We start from the raw sequence: 19,577 nt of genomic DNA, 5'->3' as shown, positions 1-19,577 counted from the left end.
AGCCTCACCTGTGGTCTGCTGCCCATGGCCACTGCTATGGGATGCCCACAGGTGCCTCATTCTGTCTAAAGCCACCCCCTCTTCCACTGTCCCCTGGCTCGAATGACCCCTCCCTCCTCCCTCTATGTCATCCATTAGTCTCCGGTCCTGAGCATTCTGTCAACTTAACGCTGGACCGTTTCCAACCGACCCTTTGGTCCAGGCCCTCAGAGGTGCCCCCTGAATTAGTAAACAACCTTCAAACTGACTTCTGAACCTCTAGGTGTGTCTCCCTCTGCTCTGTTCTCTCACTGTTACCCTGGGATCTTGAGTAAATATGGGCCTGGTATGTCAGCCCCCCCCCCCACCCCCAGTTTATAATCCTAGAAGATTTCTCTAGAGCCCTCGAGATGAAATTAAAACTTTTTAGTATATTTTAGGGTGGTGCTGGTCAAAATGTTACGAGTAACAGTTAAGGGGGTCGTAGCATCAATTTAGCTGTCCTTGACCAGCATCTTATAAAAACTATGATAAACTAGAATAGGAAATATTAGAATACTGCAAGTCAATGTTCAATAATCATGGGATTGTCCTGTGAAACTAGTGTTGCTGTTACACAGATGCATGTACGTGCGTCTGTGGACGGGGTCTCAGTGCCAAAGGTACTTCTTACTGCGATTCATGGTCAAATCAGTTTGAAAAACACTTTCTTAGCAGCCCCCCTGCCTACTCCCTTATTATCAAAGCAGGTTCTCCCGGGACCGCCCGACTCTCCCATGGGTCGAGTTACTTGCAGCTCTCCGGAACCTTACGCATGTTTTTCTTCCCTCTGGGCCTCTGCTCATGCTTCTCTCTATATACATCAACCCTGCTTTTCTCTCCATCACTCAGATGATTAGGACTCAGCATTGAAGAGTCGGCTCATAGAATGCCTGCTGGGAAATTCTCTGTCCCCTGCCTACCGCCCCCAACCTTGGCTTCCCTCGGGGTCATCCCAACATTCCACGGGGGCTGGTGCAGGATCCAAAGAACCTAACACACACCGTCCACCCATTGCATTGCTCCTTGAAGACCAGCACGGCATCTGTCTGTGTGGCCCGAGCACAGTCCTGACACAGAATCAAAGCTCCAGGCACTAGTGTTACCTGAAGTCATCAGTGATGGCCTCAAAAATTCTCGAAGGCATTTTTGATGTCTCCCTGTTTCCCATCCTCTGTATTGAATGAAACAAGGCTCCTCCAGCAGGGAAGGGAGACCCTTAGCACACTCTTAAAGGGGGCTCCTGTAATTTACTGAACCTTAGGATGTGATGTGCGGCCGTGACATCTTAAAGACTGATGGCCGCAGAGAGAAAGCGGGACCCCTAGGCACAGTCTAGCGTGGTTACGCTCTGCCCCAGCGCCATGCAGCCTCTCGCCTTGGGGAGACTTTCCCCCGGTTCTCAGACTCGGTACCACTTCTAGTTTATTACCTCCACTGAAAACAGCTGTCACCTGGCAATTTTCCATTCGTTTCTGTGTTTATCTCATTAGTGTCTCTAGAGTTATTACAAGTTCCTCACTAGAATATATGGTCCGTGAAGTCAGGGATCGAATTTATTTTTGCTCTATCACATCCACCATCAGCGCTGAGAGAGTGATGGATGATGTGAGCCCGTAGCAGGCCACAGATGGGGGAGGAGGAGCCCACCTGAAAGGTACAAGAACTAGGCCGATGATGGTTAATTTCATGTGTCAAATTGACTGGGCCTCGGCGCCCAGACAGTTAGTCAATCATGATTCTGAATGTGCCTCTGAGGGCGTTTTTGGATGAGACCGACATTCAAACTGGTGGACTTGAAGTAAAGCAGGTTGCCCTCCATGATATGGGTGGACCTCACCCAACCTGTTGAAGGCCTGACGAGAACAAAAGGCTGACCTCCTCCAATCAAAAGGGAGTTCTGCCAGCAGACAACCTTTGGATCTGAACTGTAACATCGGCTCTTCCTGGGTTTCCAGCCTGAAGGCCCACCCTGGAGATTTGGACTCATCTGTGTCCATAATCGCTTGAGTTAATTCCTTAAAACGAATCTCTTCCTGCATACAAGCATCCTAGTGGTTCTGGTTCGGCAGAGAGAATTGTGACGGCATTGCCTGTTGTCCTGAGGCATCAGGGTTCATCCTCTCCCCTCGGCTGCCCTCTGAGGAGCTTGATGCCCATTCGCAGGGGGCTGAGACAAAGCCAAAGTCAGCACGGAGCTACAGATGTACTCAACACTCTGGGGAAAAAACTACTGATATATTAAAACAAGCAGGGGTATCATGTAAACTAGAATCCAAAGTGTGTATACGTTGGAAAAACAAAGCAGGGGACTTCAGAGACACCTTGTAGAGGCAGCTGGCGGATTGGCCCTTGGCCAGTAGGCAACGCTCGGGTGTGGGCTCCTCATCTTTAGATTCTTCGGTGTCATGTGCCGAGAAGCAGTCGTGAGCACTGGAAGAGAAAGGAGGGTTCTAGGGTGCATTTCAGGGATATTGCTCTGTAAGCGCTGTGGGCTGCACTGGGAGAGGCTGGTGGGGAAACCGGAAGAGAGGGGCTGGCCATGGTGCAGGAGAGACCTGGGGGCGGGGCCACGTGCAGGCAGAAAAATTCCAGTTCATTATCTACGGTCAGTTCAGCATCATCTTCTTTAGGGATCCTTTCCTGACACTCCTGAAGGTACGTCTGCCCTTCCTCTCTGCTGGCCAAACACCTGCCGCCTTGATCACATGGCCTCCCGCAGTGTATCATAGTTGTTTGTTCAAGAGTGGGCAGCAGCAGACTGGGAGCTCTTTGGGTGCATATTCTGGATCTTATTCATCTTTCATTCCCCGTGGCTAATCCAGAGCTGAGCGCAAAACAATATTTGTGGCATAAAAGGCTGAAAGACTAGCATCCAATGGCGGGCACTGCCTTTCACTGAGATAGGGAATCAAGAGATGAAATGGGTTTGAAAAACAATATAGTAATTCACACATATCCCTTATCATTTTACTATTATTGCTATTGCTATTTATTATTATTTTGGTCAAGCAATTTCTTTTCAACTATATCCGAAAGGTAAGGTAGCCCAGGTATGCACAGTCTAAACTACCAGTAATTTTGAGTTAGCAGATTCTTAAATAATGAGGATTCATTTCAAATTTAATTAGTGCTTATATATTGGATCATCATTTTTATTTTTTTAATTTTTATTTTATTTTATTTTTTTTTAAACATCTTTATTGAAGTATAATTGCTTCACAATGGTGTGTTAGTTTCTGCTTTATAACAAAGTGAATCAGCTACACATATACAATATGTTCCCATATCTCCCCCCTCCCGCATCTCCCTCCGTCCCACCCTCCCCATCCCACCCCCCCCGGGCAGTCACAAAGAACCGAGCTGATCTCCCTGTGCTATGTGGCTGCTTCCCACTAGCTATCTATTTTACATTTGGTAGTGTATATATGTCCATGACACTCTCTCACCCTGTCACATCTCGCCCCTCCCCCTCCCCCTATCCTCAAGTCCATTCTTTAGTAGGTCTGTGTCTTTATTCCCATCTTGCCACTAGGTTCTTCTTGATCTTTTTTTCCCCTTGGATTCCATATATATGTGTTAGCATACTGTATTTGTTTTTCTCTTTCTGACTTACTTCACTCTGTATGACAGACTCTAACTCCATCCACCTCATTACAAATACCTCCATTTCATTTCTTTTTATGGCTGAGTAATATTCCATTGTATATATGTGCCACATCTTCTTTATCCATTCATCCGATGATGGACACTTAGGTTGCTTCCATGTCCTGGCTATTGTAAATAGAGCTGCAATGAACATTTTGGTACATGACTCTTTTTGAACTATGGTTTTCTCAGGGTATATGCCCAGTAGTGGGATTGCCGGGTCGTATGGTAGTTCTATTTGTAGTTTTTTAAGGAACCTCCATACTGTTCTCCATAGTGGCTGTATCAATTTACATTCCCACCAACAGTGCAAGAGTGTTCCCTTTTCTCCACACCCTCTCCAGCATTTATTGTTTGTAGATTTTTTGATGATGGCCATTCTGACGGGTGTGAGATGATACCTCATTGTAGTTTTGATTTGCATTTCTCTAATGATTAATGATGTTGAGCATTCTTTCATGTGTCTGTTGGCAATCTGTATATCTTCTTTGGAGAAATGTCTATTTAGGTCTTCTACCCATTTTTGGATTGGGTTGTTTGTTTTTTTGTTATTGAGCTGCATGAGCTGCTTGTAAATTTTGGAGATTAATTCTTTGTCAGTTGCTTCATTTGCAAATATTTTCTCCCATTCTGAGGGTTGTCTATTGGTCTTGTTTATGGTTTCCTTTGCTGTGCAAAAGCTTTTAAGTTTCATTAGGTCCCATTTGTTTATTTGTGTTTTTATTTCCATTTCTCTAGGAGCTGGGTCAAAAAGGATCTTGCTGTGATTTATGTCATAGAGTGTTCTGCCTATGTTTTCCTCTAAGAGTTTGATAGTGTCTGGCTTTACACTTAGGTCTTTAATCCATTTTGAGTTTATTTTTTTTAAATTTTATTTTATTATTTTTTTTAAACATCTTTATTGAAGTATAATTGCCTTACAATAGTGTGTTAGCTTCTGCTTTATAACAAAGTTAATCAGCTATACATATACAATATGTTCCCATATCTCTTCCCTCTTGCATCTCCCTCCCTCCCACCCTCCCCATCCCACCCCTCTAGGTGGTCACAAAGCACCGTGCTGATCTCCCTGTGCTATGCGGCTGCTTCCCACTAGCTATCTATTTTACGTTTGGTAGTGTATATATGTCCATGACACTCTCTCACCCTGTCACATCTCACCCCACCCCCTCCCCATATCCTCAAGTCCATTCTCTAGTAGGGCTGTGTCTTTATTCCCGTCTTGCCACTAGGTTCTTCATGGCCTTTTTTTTTTTTTTTTTCCTTAGATTCCGTATATATGTGTTAGCATACTGTGTTTGTTTTTCTCTTTCTGACTTACTTCACTCTGTATGACAGACTCTAACTCCATCCACCTCATTACAAACACCTCCATTTCATTTCTTTTTATGGCTGAGTAATATTCCATTGTATATATGTGCCACGTCTTCTTTATCCATTCATCTGTCGATGGACATTTAGGTTGCTTCCATGTCCTGGCTATTGTAAATAGAGCTGCAATGAACATTTTGGTACATGACTCTTTTTGAACTATGGTTTTCTCAGGGTATATGCCCAGTAGTGGGATTGCTGGGTCGTATGGTAGTTCTATTTGTAGTTTTTTAAGGAACCTCCATACTGTTCTCCATAGTGGCTGTATCAATTTACATTCCCACCAACAGTGCAAGAGTGTTCCCTTTCCTCCACACCCTCTCCAGGATTTATTGTTTCTAGATTTTTTGATGATGGCCATTCTGACCGGTGTGAGATGATATCTCATTGTAGTTTTGATTTGCATTTCTCTAATGATTAATGATGCTGAGCATTCTTTCATGTGTCTGTAGGCAATCTGTATATCTTCTTTGGAGAAATGTCTATTTAGGTCTTCTGCCCATTTTTGGATTGGGTTGTTCGTTTTTTTTGTTATTGAGCTGCATGAGCTGCTTGTAAATTTTGGAGATTAATCCTTTGTCAGTTGCTTCATTTGCAAATATTTTCTCCCATTCTGATGGTTGTCTTTTGGTCTTGTTTATGGTTTCCTTTGCTGTGCAAAAGCTTTTAAGTTTCATTACGTCCCATTTGTTTATTTGTGTTCTTATTTCCACTTCTCTGGGAGCTGGGTCAAAAAGAATCTTGCTGTGATGTATGTCATAGAGTGTTCTGCCTATGTTTTCCTCTAAGAGTTTGATAGTGTCTGGCCTTACACTTAGGTCTTTAATCCATTTTGAGTTTATTTTTGTGCATGGTGTCAGGGAGTGTTCTAATTTCATACTTTTACATGTATCTGTCCAATTTTCCCAGCACCACTTATTGAAGAGGCTGTCTTTTCTCCACTGTATATGCTTGCCTCCTTTATCAAAGATAAGGTGACCATATGTGCGTGGGTTTATCTCTGGGCTTTCTATCCTGTTCCATTGATCTATATTTCTGTTTTTGTGCCAGTACCAAACTCTCTTGATTACTGTAGCTTTGTAATATAGTCTGAAGTCAGGGAGCCTGATTCCTCCAGCTCCATTTTTCGTTCTCAAGATTGCTTTGGCTATTCAGGGTCTTTTGTGTCTCCATACAAATTGTGAAATTTTTTGTTCTAGTTCTGTGAAAAATGCCAGTGGTAGTTTGATAGGGATTGCATTGAATCTGTAGATTGCTTTGGGTAGTAGAGTCATTTTCACAATGTTGATTCTTCCAATCCAAGAACATGGTATATCTCTCCATCTATTTGTATCATCTTTAATTTCTTTCATCAGTGTCCTATAATTTTCTGCATACAGGTCTTTTGTCTCCTTAGGTAGGTTTATTCCTAGATATTTTATTCTTTTTGTTGCAATGGTAAACGGGAGTGTTTTCTTAATTTCACTTTCAGATTTTTCATCATTAGTATATAGGAATGCAAGAGATTTCTGTGCATTAATTTTGTATCCTGCTACTTTACCAAATTCATTGATTAGCTCTAGTAGTTTTCCGGTGGCAGTTTTAGGATTCTCTATGTATCGTATCATGTCATCTGCAAACAGTGACAGCTTTACTTCTTCTTTTCTGATTTGGATTCCTTTTATTTCTTTTTCTTCTCTGATTGCTTTGGCTAACACTTCCAAAACTATGTTGAATAATAGTGGTGAGAGTGGGCAACCTTGTCTTGTTCCTGATCTTAGTGGAAATGGTTTCAGTTTTTCACCATTGAGGACAATGTTGGCTGTGGGTTTGTCATATATGGCCTTTATTATGTTGAGGAAAGTTCCCTCTATGCCTACTTTCTGCAGGGCTTTTATCATAAATGGGTGTTGAATTTTGTCGAAAGCTTTCTCTGCATCTATTGAGATGATCATATGGTTTTTCTCCTTCAATTTGTTAATATGATGTATCATGTTGATTGATTTGTGTATATTGAAGAATCCTTGCATTCCTGGAATAAACCCCACTTGATCATGGTGTATGATCCTTTTAATGTGCTGTTGGATTCTGTTTGCTAGTATTTTGTTGAGGATTTTTGCATCTATGTTCATGAGTGATATTGGCCTGTAGTTTTCTTTCTCTGTGACATCTTTGTCTGGTTTTGGTATCAGGGTGATGGTGGCCTCGTAGAATGAGTTGGGGAGTGTTCCTCCCTCTGCTATATTTTGGAAGAGTTTGAGAAGGATAGGTGTTAGCTCTTCTCTAAATGTTTGATAGAATTCGCCTGTGAAGCCATCTGGTCCTGGGCTTTTGTTTGTTGGAAGGTTTTTAATCACAGTTTCAATTTCAGTGCTTGTGATTGGTCTGTTCATATTTTCTATTTCTTCCTGGTTCAGTCTTGGTAGGTTGTGCATTTCTAAGAATCTGTCCATTTCTTCCAGGTTGTCCATTTTATTGGCATAGAGTTGCTTGTAGTAATCTCTCATGATCGTTTGTATTTCTGCAGTGTCAGTGGTTACTTCTCCTTTTTCATTTCTAATTCTATTGATTTGAGTCTTCTCCCTTTTTCTCTTGATGAGTCTGGCTAATGGTTTATCAATTTTGTTTATCTTCTCGAAGAACCAGCTTTTAGTTTCATTGATTTTTGCTATTGTTTCCTTCATTTCTTTTTCATTTATTTCTGATCTGATTTTTATGATTTCTTTCCTTCTGCTAGCTTTGGGGTTTTTTTGCTCTTCTTTCTCTAATTGCTTTAGGTGCAAGGTTAGGTTGTTTATTCGAGATGTTTCCTGTTTCTTGATGTAGGCTTGTATTGCTATAATCTTCCCTCTTAGAACTGCTTTTGCTGCATCCCATAGGTTTTGGGTCGTTGTGTCTCCATTGTCATTTGTTTCTAGGTATTTTTTGATTTCCCCTTTGATTTCTTCAGTGATCACTTCGTTATTAAGTAGTGTATTGTGTAGCCTCCATGTGTTTGTATTTTTTACAGATCTTTTCCTGTAATTGATACCTAGTCTCATAGCATTGTGGTTGGAAAAGATACTTGATACGATTTCAATTTTCTTAAATTTACCAAGGCTTGATTTGTGACCCAAGGTATGATCTATCCTGGAGAACGTTCCATGAGCACTTGAGAAAAATGTATATTCTGTTGTTTTTGGGTGGAATGTCCTATAAATATCCATTAAGTCCATCTTGTTTAATGTATCATTTAAAGCTTGTGTTTCCTTATTTATTTTCATTTTGGATGATCTGTCCATTGGTGAGAGTGGGGTGTTAAAGTCCCCTACTATGATTGTGTTGCTGTCGATTTCCCCTTTTATGGCTGTTAGTATTTGCCTTATGTATTGAGGTGCTCCTATGTTGGGTGCATAAATATTTACAATTGTTATACCTTCCTCTTGGATCGATCCCTTGATCATTATATAGTGTCCTTCTTTGTCTCTTGTAATAGTCTTTATTTTAAAGTCTATTTTGTCTGATATGAGAATTGCTACTCCAGCTTTCTTTTGATTTCCATTTGCATGGAATATCTTTTTCCATCCCCTCACTTTCAGTCTGTATGTGTCTCTAGGTCTGAAGCGGGTCTCTTGTAGACAGCATATATATGGGTCTTGTTTTTGTATCCATTCAGCCAGTCTGTGTCTTTTGGTGGGAGCATTTAATCCATTTACATTTAAGGTAATTATCGATATGTATGTTCCTATTCCCATTTTCTTAAATGTTTTGGGTTTGTTATTGTAGGTGTTTTCCTTCTCTTGTGTTTCTTGCCTAGAGAAGTTCCTTTAGCATTTGTTGTAAAGCTGGTTTGGTGGTGCTGAACTCTCTCAGCTTTTGCTTGTCTGTAAAGGTTTTAATTTCTCCATCAAATCTGAATGAGATCCTTGCTGGGTAGAGTAATCTTGGTTGTAGGTTTTTCTCCTTCATGACTTTGAGTATATCCTGCCACTCCCTTCTGGCTTGCAGAGTTTCTGCTGAAAGATCAGATGTTAACCTTATGGGGATTCCCTTGTGTGTTATTTGTTGTTTTTCCCTTGCTGCTTTTAATATGTTTTCTTTATATTTAATTTTTGGTAGTTTGATTAATATGTGTCTTGGCGTGTTTCTCCTTGGATTTTTCCTGTATGGGACTCTCTGTGCTTCCTGGACTTGATTAACTATTTCCATTCCCATATTAGGGAAGTTTTCAACTATAATCTCTTCAAATATTTTCTCAGTCCCTTTCTTTTTCTCTTCTTCTTCTGGGATCCCTATAATTCGAATGTTGGTGCGTTTAATGTTGTCCCAGAGGTCTCTGAGACTGTCCTCAGTTCTTTTCATTCTTTTTTCTTTATTCTCTTCCGCAGCAGTGAATTCCACCATTCTGTCTTCTAGGTCACTTATCCGTTCTTCTGCCTCAGTTATTCTGCTATTGATCCCGTCTAGAGTATTTTTAATTTCATTTATTGTGTTTTTTCATCGTTGCTTGGTTCCTCTTTAGTTCTTCTACATCCTTGTTAAATGTTTCCTGCATTTTGTCTATTCTATTTCCAAGATTTTGGATCATCTTTACTATCATTATTCTGAATACTTTTTCAGGTAGACTGCCTATTTCCTCTTCATTTGTTAGGTCTGCTGTGTTTTGACCCTGCTCCTTCACCTGCTGTGTGTTTTTTTGTCTTCTCATTTTGCTTATCTTACTGTGTTTGGGGTCTCCTTTTCACAGGCTGCAGGTTCGTAGTTCCTGTTGTTTTTGGTATCTGTCCCCAGTGGCTAAGGTTGGTTCAGTGGGTTGTGTAGGCTTCCTGGTGGAGGGGACTAGTGCCTGTGTTCTGGTGGATGAGGTTGGATCTTGTCTTTCTGGTGGGCACGTCCACATCTGGTGGTGTGTTTTGGGGTGTCTGTGGCCTTATTATGATTTTAGGCAGCCTCTCTGCTAATGGATGGGGCTGTGTTCCTGTCTTGCTAGTTGTTTGGCATAGGGTGTCCAGCGCTGTAGCTTGCTGGTCGTTGAGTGAAGTTGGGTCTTGATGTTGAGATGGAGATCTCTGAGAGATTTTCGCCGTTTGGTATTACGTGGAGCTGGGAGGTCTCTTGTGGACCAGTGTCCTGAAGTTGGCTCTCCCACCTCAGAGGCACAGCCCTGATGCCTGGCTGGAGCACCAAGAGCCTTTCATCCACACAGCTCAGAATAAAAGGGAGAAAAAAATAGAAAGAAAGAAAGAAAGAGGATAAAATAAAATAAAATAAAGCTATTATAATAAAAAATAAGAAAAAAAATTATTAAGAATAAATGTATTCAGAAAAAAAATTTTTTTTTAATTTTTTTTTTTCTTATTAGGCATCACTTTTATACACATCAGTGTATACATGTCAATCCCAATCCCCCAATTCAGCACACCACCATCCCCACCCCACCGCAGTTTTCCCCCCTTGGTGTCCATATGTCCATTCTCTACATCTGTGTCTCAACTTCTGCCCTGAAAACCAGCTCATCTGTACCATTTTTCTAGGTTCCACATACATGCATTAATATACGATATTTGTTTTTCTCTTTCTGACTTACTTCACTCTGTATGAAAGTCTCTAGATCCATCCACTTCTCAACAAATGACGCAATTTCGTTCCTTTTTATGGCTGAGTAATATTCCATTGTATATATGTACCACAACTTCTTTATCCATTCGTCTGTTGATGGGCATTTAGGTTGCTTCCATAACCTGGCTATTGTAAATAGTGCTGCAATGAACATTCGGGTGCATGTGTCTTTTTGAATTACGGTTTTCTCTGGGTATATGCCCAGTAGTGGGATTGCTGGGTCATATGGTAATTCTATTTTTAGTTTTTTAAGGAACCTCCATATTGTTCTCCATAGTGGCTGTATCAATTTACATTCCCACCAACAGTGCAAGAGGGTTCCCTTTTCTCCACACCCTCTCCAGCATTTGTTGTTTGTAGATTTTCTGATGATGCCCATTCTAACAGGAGTGAGGTGATACCTCATTGTAGTTTTGATTTGCATTTCTCTAATAATTAGTGATGTTGAGCATCTTTTCATTTGCTTCGTGGCCGTCTGTATGTCTTCCCTCGGAATGGGAGAAAATATTTGCAAACGAATCAACGGACAAAGGATTAATCTCCAAAATATATAAACAGCTCATTCAGCTCAATATTAAAGAAACAAACACCCCAATCCAAAAATGGGCAGAAGACCTAAATAGACATTTCTCCAAAGAAGACATAATTTTTAAAAATAAATTTATTAATTTTTTATAGTAAAAAATAAGAAAAAAATTATTAAGAAAAATTTTTTTAATTTTTTAAAATAAAAAATATGAAAAAACTTATTAAAATTTTTTTTAATTTCTAAAAATAGAAAATAAGGAAAAAATTATTAAGAAAACATTTATTAGGAAAAAAATTTTTTTAAGTAAGAAAAACAACAACAACAAAAAAGAAAAACATGGACGGACCTAACCCTAGGACTAATGGTGAAAGCAAAGCTATACAGACAAAATCTCACCCAGAAGCATATACATATACACTCACAAAAAAAGGAAAAGGGGAAAAATTAATATATCCTGCTTCCAAAGTCCACCTCCTGAATTTGGGATGATTCGTTGTCTATTCAGGTATTCAACAGATGCAGGCACATCAAGTTGTTTGTGGAGCTTTAATCCGCTGCTCCTGAGGCTGCTGGGAGAGATTTCCCTTTCTCTTCTTTGTTCGCACAGCTCCCGGGGTTCAGCTTTGGATTTGGACCCGCCTCTGCATGTACGTCGCCTGAGGGCGTCTGTTCCCCGCCCAGACAGGACGGGGTTAAAGGAGCAGCTGCTTCGGGGGCTCTGGCTCACTCAGGCGGGGGGAGGGAGCGGTACGGAGGAGGCGGGGCGAGCCTGCGGCGTCAGAGGCGTCGTGACGTTGCAGCAGCCTGAGGCGCGCCGTGCGTTCTCCCGGGGACGTTGTCCCCGGATCACGGGAGCCTGGCCGTGGCGGGCTGCACCGGCTCCTGGGAGGCGCGGTGTGGAGAGTGAGCTGTGCTCGCACACAGGCTTCTTGGTGGCGGCAGCAGCAGCCTTAGCGTCTCCTGCCCGTCCCTGGGGTCCGTGCTGACAGCCGCGGCTCGCGCCGGTTTCTGGAGCTCCTTTAAGTGGCGCTCTGAATCCCCTCTCCTCGCGCACCAGGAAACAAAGAGGTAAGAAAAAGTCTCTTGCCTCTTCGGCAGCTGCAGACTTTTTCCCGACTCCCTCCCGGCCAGCTGTGGCGCACTAACCCCTTCAGGCTGTGTTCACGCCGCCAACCCCAGTCGTCTCCCTGCGATCCGCCCGAAGCCCGAGCCTCAGCTCCCAGCCCCGCCCGCCCCGGCGGGGGAGCAGACAGACAAGCCTCTCAGGCTGGTGAGCGCTGCTCGGCGCCGAGCCTCCGTGCGGGAACCTCTCCGCTTTGCCCTCCGCACCCCTGTGGCTGTGCTTTGCCCTCCGCACCCCTGTGGCTGTGTTCTCCTCCGTGGCTCCGAAGCTCCCCCCTCCGCCACCCGCAGTCTCCGCCCGCGAAGGGGCTCCTAGTGCGTGGAAACCTTTCCTCCTTCACGGCTCCCTCCCACTGGTGCAGGTGCCGTCCCTATTCTGTTGTCTCTGTTGTTTCTTTTTTCTTTTGCCCCACCCAAGTACGGGGGGAGTTTCTTGCCTTTTGGGAGGTCTGACGTCTTCTGCCAGCGTTCAGTGGGTGTTCTGTAGGAGCAGTTCCACGTGTAGATGTATTTCTACTGTATCTGTGGGAAGGAAGGTGATCTCCGCGTCTTACTCTTCCGCCATCTTGCCCCTCCCTCTGGATCATCATTTTTAAAATAGTATTTCCCTACAAAATGATAACTCACTTTAGTAGATTTATAGTATATCACTTTAGTGAATCTGCTTAGAATATTATGGCCACTTAACAGAAATATTTAGTAGTATTCTTTTTCATCCAGGGGCCGTCCACAAAAGCCGAGCAGAGATGTTACAGGACAAGGCTGCATCAAAAGAAAGAATTATACTCCAGGTCCAAAGAAAAGGGACATATCATCTGCACAGAATAGTTAACTGCCACGTGAGTACATTTTCAGAGTTATCATAGGCTACGTGGTTTTTTTGGGGGGCGTGGGTATTTCTTCCCCACATCCTTATTTCACTGTTTTAGTGTTGGACATTTAATCCAGTCCGATTTTTAAATATGAATGAGAAAAGTTGTGCTTATCAAGTTTCCAGATACTCCAAAACTTACAAAGACTATTGTCTAACAGCAAAGCCCCGTTTTGATAACAATTCACGACGGGTCAGGTGTCTCGTCTATGCCTCGTGACTCTGGACTCTTGTGTTCCTACCTTGTCACCTCCCTAAAGACATGGAAAAACTCACGGTACTTTCAAAAAGGCTTTGACTAAATTGTTTCTCGGATTTGAAAAAAATCTCTGAACAATTATGACGGAAATATTGACCTATCTTCCTTCCCTCTATACCACACAATTAGGATGTCCCTTTATAACATAATATAATCATGCTCTGTTTCTCTTTTCTCCCATTTTTTATATAGTAAAACGTAGTCTGGATTCAACTGTAAAACGTGTATCTAATATACTAACAACAATAAAAAGCCTTCTCAAAGGGAAAAAAACCCCAGTCTCATACATCAGCTGTTTCTACCTTAGTGGTTGCATTTTCAGAAGCATACAACTTCTGACATCATCACAATCGCTGTGTGAATACGATTTTTGGATTTAATTTCTTAAATCCACAAAACCTTCCGGGAGATCTGCCAGAGAGAGAAATTCAGAGGACTTGGCTGAGGGATTGGGGTGGAGGAGGAGGCCCCGACGTGGATGTGACGTGGTCCAGGGAGCAGACGGGAAGGCTTGGAGGGTGGGGGAAACCTCGGTGTGAGAGCTCCTGGAGCATCTCCTGGGGGCCTGGGTTCTAGGAAGGCGGCTTCAGAGCCTCTGGAGGGCACTCTCTCTTCAGAGACCCCTGGTCCCAAGTCGAGTCAAGAAAACTCAAAGACTGGCTCCCAGGCCAACTCAGAGATGCAACTGGGAGGACACCCGGGGTAGAACAGGGCTCGTGAGGGTCACTGTCTACTCTGAGGCCCCAAGTTAATAACAAAACCACCGTGTACCGAGCCCCTGGTGTGCACTAGGCAGGATGCTGGGCTCCAACAGCTGTTTTGCCATCATTCTGACCTGTCACTAAACATCGGTTAGAAAAAGGAAGGTGGACCATAATGAAAAAGGGCAGGAAATAGCCCTCGGATCCTTTCATAACTGTGGTGGGCAATATTACAGGTGAAAGAAAGTAGGTCTTTTCAATTGTTTCAGCATATTTGAAGCCTTCCTTTGGGTTCTAGACAACTCCTCCAGTACACACACTTACACACACACACACTCACACAGAGCTACACAGGGGTCTCGCTTAATAAGAAAAGGGAGATAAACTTTCCACACACCTTTCCTGATCTATCTAGGTCAGTTCTCAGTATCATCCTCACACCATGTAGTTCTAATTTAATAGCGCTTTTAAGGTTGTCATTTTATAAATGCAGAGTTGGTTTTTTTTTTTTTAAGTTACTATCTGTTTCTCTCCATTTTAAATTCTGTGTGTTCCTCCCGACCTCCTTTCTCTTCTTGCGGCTCTCCCTCCCTCCTCTCCCCTCCCTCTCTTCTCCCTCCCCGCAGCCGCATTCTCCCCCAGAACTGGGCACAAGTGCCTGGGACGAAGCACTGGGCAGGGCACTCAGAACAAGGAAGCTGACAGTTGCCCATGACGCTGAGTGAGCCCCGGCAAAAGGGAGTCTTCACATCCTGGCTCTACAGGAAGCCATATGGCCTCCTGTACCCACGTTGGGTTTTCCCACATGAGAAGAACACCTGGGACGTTACAGTGATTATTCCTTGTGACCGGATTGTTAACGTGGCCCCAGAACCTCCCATACTCAGGTGGTAGAATTGCTGGCCTGGTGGGAGCCGGCCCGCAGAGGTCCCAGCTGTGATGAAGACTTAGCGATGGTGCATGTGGCCCCTGGGCCCCAGGCACCATATACACAGATATGTGTGTGGCCATGCGCAGGTACAGGTGCAGACTTGATATGGACCCAAATAATACTGATAGGGTTTTGCGAATGTGCATTTCCAGTGATTGTGCACTGAGCATGACCCACCTGCTTTACTATGACTGCCGTTGACTGGGGTTGCCACACTTCTGTATTTGCAGCGTGCAGAAGCCAGCCCATAAATCAAACTGCGTATGACAGGATAGAAAAGAAAGTGACGGGGTTTGCAATATCTGCTGGGAGGGTTTATAGGAAGGAGTTTAATTAGAAACTGGGAGTGACGGGGAGAAGACACATGTTTTTGGTTATTTTATGATTGTTGGGCCCAATTTCCTTTCCATATGTGGAAGCACACGGGCCAGATGCTTTGAAATTGCCTGAAGCCCCATGATTGACACACACGTGGGCCGGGAAAGGAAGACTAGGGCAAGGGGAGCATTTGCTGTGTCTTTGGGGGGGTGACTGCTGGGTGGTCTGGTGTAAATCACGTTTATGTGCCACCAGAGCTAGAAAAGGTGGAGGGGCCACGGGGCTGTGACTGGCTGAGACATTGGGCGGGTTTTTGTAAAAATACAAGGCAATACTTGGTTGACTCTTGATTCCCCGCCCCCCAACAAAGAACAGAAGATAAAAATGCATTGATCTCGTTAAAGACAAAGCAGGGGCAAAGTTGGGAGAGGACAGCCATGCTGAGGATGTGGCCATCGGCACCTTTGTCTCTGTGCGGTTTGCTTTCAGTGAAATACCAACCACTTGCAATTTCAGACCAAAGGCGGATATCCTGAGGTCCCAGTGGAAACGTGTGACGAATAGGGTGGGTCTAATCCAATCCACTAACCGTGACCAATTCTGGTGGGGCTGCCTGGGGAAGTGGTCCAGGGCAGGGGGTGCTGGGCCCCTTCAGCAGTGGCTGAGAACAGCTGACATTTCCATTCCTTCTGTCTGTGGTCAGTTACTCATACAAACACAATGCACATATAGGATGGGCTTGCGGGCTTGAGTATGCAGACCAGGGGTAGGATTAGATGAGTCAGGATCAGAAGGGACCATCGGAGCGAGTTAGTTAGGTGACTCTTTTGAAAGGGAAGCTGGGGTGGGCGCACATGCTTGCGTGTTTGTACCTGTGTGTGTGTCTTGGCTCTCCATGTGTAGTCATACGGCGCAAACACTGGGCTTTGAGTCTCAGAAGACGTAGGTCCTAATCTCGGCTTGATTCCTAGGTGTGCGTTCATTGGCAAATTGTTTAAATGTTCTCATTTCAATTCTCCTTTTTCGTTTTCTTTTGCAACTGTCTATTGTAAAGCACAGGCTGAGGATGTTTACTTCAGTATAATTGGAACATGTAATATTCTCCCCCCTCCCCTGCATTACTTTCCTTTTCTTTCTTAAATCCCCACAACATGATTACGGTCCTTCCATTTAGTTGAGAAAGGTTAGCATTGTTGAAGACTGTTTACTTGGCTTTGGAATTTGGGGATGAGAAGTCTATATCCCATAATCTAGCCCTCGGCTCCATGTCACCTAGCCCACAGAGCTAATGAATGAATCAAAGAGCCCATACTTCTCTTTATACATTCTAAAGATGTAAACTCTGCTAAATTTTTTCATTTTAAGTGATTTTTAAAATTGTGGTAAGATATACATAACATAAGCTTTTCTGTTTTAAAGTGCATAGCTCAGTGGCATTACGTACTTTTGCAATGTAGTATAATCACCATCACTACCCATTTCCAGAGTTTTTTCATCATCTCAAATATAAACTCTGTCCCTGTTGAACAAAACTCCCATTTCCCCTCCCCCAGCCCCTGGCACCCACCATTCTACTTTCTGTCTCTATAAATTTGACTCTTCTAGGGACCTCATCTAAGTGGAATTGTGTGATATTTGTCCTTTTGTGTCTGGCTCATTTCATTTAGCATGTTTTCAGAGTTCATCCTTATCATAGCATGTATCAAAATTTCGTTTCTTCTTAAGCCTGAATAATATTCCATGGAAAGTATAGACCACATTTTGTTTATCCATCCTCTGTTGATGAGCACTTGGGTTGTTTCTACCTTTTGGCTATTGTGAATAATGCTGCTGCGACCATGGGTGTACAAGTTTCTGTTTGAGTCCCTGCTTTCAATTCTTTTGAGTATATGCACAAAAGTGGAGTTGATGGATCACGTGGTATTGCTGTGTTTACTTTTTTGAAGAATTGCCAACCTGTTTTCCCCAATGGCTGTAACGTTTTACATTCTTACCCGGAATGCATAAGGGTTCTAACATTTCTGTCCTTGCCAACACTTGTTATTTTATGTTTTTTGATAGTAGCCATCCTAATGGGTATGAGGCAATAGCTCTTTGTGGTTTTGATTTGCATTTCCTTAGTGACTAGTGATGTCGAGCATCTTTTCCTGTGCTTATTGGCCGTTTGTATGTCTTCTCTGGAGAATATTTATTCAAGTCCTTTGCCCCATTTTGACTTAGGTTGTTTTTTTTGTTGTTGTTGAGTTGTGAAATTTTACTGGATAGTCTGGATTTTAATCCTTCATTGGATATATGCTTTGCAAATATTTTCTCCCATTCTATGGCTTGTGTTTTCACTCTCTTGATTGTATCCTTTAATGCTTAAAGGTTTTAAAATTGGCTAAGAATTTATCTATTGTTTTCTTTTGTTGACTGTACTGCTTAAGCGATTTTTTAAACAAACATTAAATGCTTCCGATGTACCTTTGAGGAAGCAAAACCTCCTTCTCCTCAGTGTGGTTGGTCATAGACGCTTAGCTGTGCAGAGTGGTCTTGCTGGTCTTGCTACCCCTGGAATTTACTTTTGTGCATCTCAGTTGCCGTAAACACTACTGTGGTTTCTTGACATCTTCATCTGATACCAATAGTCAAGTGGGGAGTTTAGTTGAACAGCAAGACCACTATTATCATGCTGGCATTTGTGTAATAAGCAGCCAAAACATCCTGGGAAAATTCTCCCAATGACTCAGTAATCTGACTTGATACTATGCTTTATTTCATTCAAACAAAGTATGCAGAATTGCATAAGTATTAACATTTAAAAATACACAGGCATATGTTGATTATTATGAAGTCGGTTTTCATTCAGTCATTTAAAAAAATCCCATACGTCTCTTTTTATTGAGGTATAATTGACATACAACATTGTACTACAACATTTCAGATGTGCACCATAATGATTAGATATTTGTATATGTTGTGAGATGATCACCACAGTAAGTCTAAGTTACCATGCATTACCACATATAGTTACAGATATTTTTTGTTGTCGTGAGAACTCTTAAGGTCTACTTAGCAACTTTCAAATATACAATACAGTATTATTAATTATAGTCACCATGCTGTACATGACATCACCATGACTTATTTATTTTATAACGGGAAATATGTACCTTTTACCCTATTCAGCCATTTCACTCACTCACCGTTCCCTGCCCTTGGCAACCACAAATCTGTTTTCTGTATCTATGAGCTCGTTAAAAATTTTTGGTTTTAGATTTCACATGCAAGTGAAATCATACGGTATTTGTCTTTCTCTGTTTGACTTATTTCACTGAGTATAATGCCCTTGAGGTTCATCCATGTTGTCTCAAAGGGCAAGATTTCACCCTTTTTTGCGGCTGAGTAATACTTCGTTGCATATCTACCACAACTTCTTTATCCATTCATCTATCAGTGGACAATTAGGTTGTTTCCATGTCTTGGCTATTGTAAATAACACTGTTCTACGAACATAGCAGTGCATATATCTTTTCAAATTAATGTGTTCATTTTCTTCAGATTTATATTCAGGAGTGAACTTATTGGATCACGTGGTAGTTCTATTTTTAGGTTTTTGAAGAACCTCCACACTGTTCTCCACAGTGGCTGCACCAATTAACATTCCCACCAACAGTGCAAGAGGGTTCCCTTCTCTGCACATCCTGCCCAACATTTGTTGTTTGTGTTCTTTTTGATGACAGCCTATCTGATGGCTGTGAGGTGATATCTTATGGTTGTTTTAATCTGCATTTCTCTGATGATTAACAATGCTGAGCACCTTTTCATGTGTCTGTTGGTCATCTGTATGTCTTCTTTGGAAAAACGTCTACTCAGATCCTCCGCCCATTTTTTAATTGATTGTGTTTTTGCTATTGAGTTGTATGTGTTCTTTATATATTTTGGATATTAACCCCTTACCTGATATTGATTTGCAAATATTTTCTTCTGTTCCATAAAGATTGCCTTTTCATTTTGCTGACAGTTTCCTTTACTGTGCAGAAGTTTTTGGTTTGATGTAGTCCCACTTGTTTATTTTTGCTTTTGTTGGCCTTGCCGGTGGATTCAGATCCAAAAAAGATTAACGTCAATGAAGTTACCGCCTGTGTTTTCTTTTAGGAGTTTTATGCTTTAAAGTCTTACGTTCAAGCCTTTAATCCATTTTGAGTGAGTTTTTTTGTATATGTTGTTAGATAGAGGTCCAGTTTCATTCT

The sequence above is a fragment of the Balaenoptera borealis genome, assembly GCF_965194805.1.
Source record: "Balaenoptera borealis genome assembly, chromosome: 15".
NCBI lineage: Eukaryota > Metazoa > Chordata > Mammalia > Artiodactyla > Balaenopteridae > Balaenoptera > Balaenoptera borealis.
The sequence above is the reverse complement of the archived record's forward strand: the minus strand, read 5'-3'. Positions refer to the sequence as shown.